The sequence below is a fragment of the Xyrauchen texanus genome, chromosome 14, assembly GCF_025860055.1.
Source record: "Xyrauchen texanus isolate HMW12.3.18 chromosome 14, RBS_HiC_50CHRs, whole genome shotgun sequence".
NCBI lineage: Eukaryota > Metazoa > Chordata > Actinopteri > Cypriniformes > Catostomidae > Xyrauchen > Xyrauchen texanus.
The window spans coordinates 13,381,780-13,385,742 of NC_068289.1; positions in this window are offsets into that span (position 1 = coordinate 13,381,780).

The window sequence follows — 3,963 nt, forward strand, 5'->3', positions numbered from 1 at the left end:
GCCACATGTGACCTCAAACAGCGTAGCCTATGTGACTTGTTTTTTTTTTTTTTTTTTGCTTAGCAAGTAACATTATAAGTAAACACGCTACTAAGATGGACAGAAAACATGGACACGTTCTTGAAAAGGAAAAATATTGATGATGGTTAGCCTGTGTGGGACAGTGGTGTGCTGTATAATTGTTTTTGAAAAAGGTTGGGAAACAGTGCCCCAAACTCTCACCACTGGTTTGCCAATGTTGCTGTGTTCAGCTGGTCGGGATACTCAACAAACAGAGCAACGTTGTGATAGCATCAGAGCCACAGTGTTTACACTTTTGGGATGAATTAACCAATGAATGTCTTACAAAATTTTTGAGTCTGCATATTAAACTGAGATTGAAAGTATTTAAACATAAAATGTCAAACATCACCCAACGTAAAAATTCTAAATCTACTAATAGTAAAGTATGCTAAGGCCAAAGGTGTGGATAAGACTTCCCATACCCCTTGGTGCTTGTATGGGAGCTTATATAACTGTGTTGCTCTCCATGCCCACAGCAGTCATAGGTGAGCTCAGGTGATGGAGCAGAAGAAGTTGGCATTGCCAGCACGCCTCGGGGTGCAACGAACCACAATTCACCTCGATCTTCCCTCATGACTCTGCAGGCACTGGCAGCTGAAACAGCTCTTTGTTTTCTTCCTTTAATACAGAGAGAGGCAAGAATGGAGTAACCTTAAGAAAAAAGGAAAAGACTGTGGAATGTTGAGACTTGCTCCACGTGTACTCTTGGCATAAGATAAGTGGGGGAAGAGGAACACTTTGCAACTTTATAGCACGAGTTTTCCGACTGTCAAAAGTGCAACACAATTTTTAAAGCAAAGCTTCAGAAATGTTCAAAGCTTACCAAATGGAGCTTAATTTATAAAGGGGCTTACACATGACTCTTGTCAGCTTTGCAGAAAACATTTAAATTCATGGAGTGGAGTGTCAGCGCTTTCATCAAGTGGTGTAGATTGCTGCTCAAACTGCAAACAATATTAACTTTGACCCCACTACCATTGGCCTTGTGAAGCGTTAGGCAATGATTACTGATTTGCATCCATGCAAAGAACGTCTTTGCAATTACCAGTCCAACTTAACACAACAACTCACTACCTATGTCAAAAAATATTTTATATTTGTCTCATCATGTTTTCATCAAGAACTTCCAATTACTTTACTGTTCGCAGCCATTTTTGACCGGAAACAGTACAAGTGTACCTTTTCTTTTCTTTTTTAAAGAAATGATAACGTTTCATCTTCCCTGAAATAAAAACAATTACATTAAGCACTTCTTTTGGGATTTTAAATTTAAATCTACTTTATGTAACTTTTTACATCTTCCAAACCATGCCTTACCCAAATACACTTTGATAAACCTATAATAATGAAATTACATTATACAAATTTTAGAGCTGTTGGGACTGATTTCATAGGAAATTGCATACATACGTCAATCACCATGCATTTTTACATCATATCCATGCACAGAGAAAATAAGATCCAGCTACTGCCGGATGTGATACTAGCTATGGTGTGGGAGTAGCTGAAGCTGAAAGTTTGTTACAACGAACAAGAAAAATTGACCATGGATCATTAAAAATGGCAAACCTCCAGGGAATCAGTTTGTAAAAACAAAGAGCAGAGTCAACAAGCCAAAAGTGAAAGCGACAGAGTCCATAATAAAACCCAAATCATTGTCGGCTTGGCTTTTCAGAGGTGGAAACAACACAGAGATCTGAAACGATCTTTTTTCTTACTCAACAGGTAACATAATTTATTGATATGTAACCAGACACACGTCTGTATTTGTGTGTAGTGAAATACAATAATTACACTGTAATCGGTGTAGAACATTTCACTTGCTAGAACACGTGTTTATTTTCTTTATAACAGCAATAAATTATATAAATAAATGCTTTAGTCCTAGGCTTGCCAAGGTCATGTGAGTCTAAATTTTGTAACGTCATTTATTTCAAAACATTAATGTTTCCAATAAGTCAAAACAACAGCATAAGATATGGCACTTATCTCCTTAGATGACATGTTTTAGGATATCCATCTTTTCCTTTCTTTCATTATTTATTTGTCCATTAGCTCTGAAAAGATGTCCTGTATTCATGTGTACACTGGTGCCTCAAACCACATTCATCCACGCAGAGGAGCAGAGCAGAACCACAACCAATACAATGCTCTTTCGCAAGACCCATTCAGTTTTATTTTTAAGGGGCCAAAATACATAGTGTAGCTGGATGTTCATATTTACATATACACCTCAAATTCACCATTCATTTGCATATGCAAAAAGGCTAATTTATGTAACTTTACTATTTACTACTAAGTTGACACATGAATAATATATGAGAATGTGTCACATATTGGGGGCAGATTTCTGCTATCTTGTAAAAAAAAAGAAAAATAACTTGACTTTAAAATATTGTAATGACAATAATAGCCAGTAGATGAATGCAGTGTTCTATGCAGCCTCCTACTGTGTTGTAATTAAAAATTTGATCACAAGTTATGCATTTGGTTATATATATTTAAACATTATCAAACAATTAATTGTCAAAGTAAAGCATTATTTTTTTTTTACTCGTTTGAAGTGTCAGTTTTTGCAACAATGTCACATAATGCTTTGTCAAACCTGACCTGGTGTTATAAAGAAAAGAGATGAAATAATGAAATTATCATGTTTTTATTAGGGCTGTCGATTAACGTACGATTCATTTTACCCAAAAATTTTACGTAATTAATCGCAACGCTTTCCTGAGAAAATCCTGAGAAATTCTAGCTTGTAGTACCACCTGTTTACTCCAGAGGGCAGTAAGTGAAATTTCAGCTGTGTAAGCAACACACAGTTTATTACAGTGAACAAAACATTAACAACCCGTCAGCTGAAACACATCACTAACATGTGTTACATTCTTGCGTTCAAAACACTTGAAGGAGCGCAAATGCGAACTAAGGGATCTCAAGATGTGTTTAAAGATTGAGTATTAAACTATATTTAACTTGACACAGTGACCTAAACATTTTACTTTTATGACGCAACACACCCGAGACGCAACACAAGCATGTCTGCCACAGGTCATATGGTCTTTACCTCACAAATATTTAATTACCAACAAGGTTAAGGATGTGTCCTTTAAACTGTTACACCGTTTTTACCCAGTCAATCTTTATTTAAGAAACATGCTCCCTGAAATTGATCCACTTTGCTCCTTCTGTAATGCTGTTGATGAATCTGCCCCTCACCTTTCTTGGGAATGTGTCCACACTGTAGTATTTTGGAGAAAATTTTGTTTGTTTGTATGTACCTCTATTTGAACTAGTTTTTCTTTGCTTTATAAAGACGTTTTATTTGGTTTTCACAGTTTTGATAACTTAAGTTAATATTTTCTGATAATCTGTTTATTTTTCTTGCTTTAAATATAAATTTATGTCTATAAAGCCCCTATTTGCACATTTTGTAAAGACTTGAAATATTATTTAAATACTCTTTGTACCTCCAACAACTCCAAAGCATTGAAAACCATTGCACTATGTAATGAATATAATTAATGTCTTGGCATTATTATAAAATATATCTTTAGTATTGTGTACTATGTATACCCCTGGCTTGTTTCTAAAAAAAAAAAAATGCAGGTGTACATTGACGGGTCCTTAAACAAGCCCTCAAAATAAATCTCCAACTGATTGACAAATTCACTTGTGAAATGGATTGCTGTGAACTGTATGCCAATGATTGAGTTATGATCAATAATATGTTAGTAAACAATACATTGTATTCTAAAGCCACTTTTTGTATCGTCTTATCAATGATTAACTCTTCTGCAAAAAGAATGTAATGCATTTTAATTATCAGATTTTTTTAAATTTTATATATATATATATATATATATATATATATAATTTTTTATATTTAAAGACTATGTATAA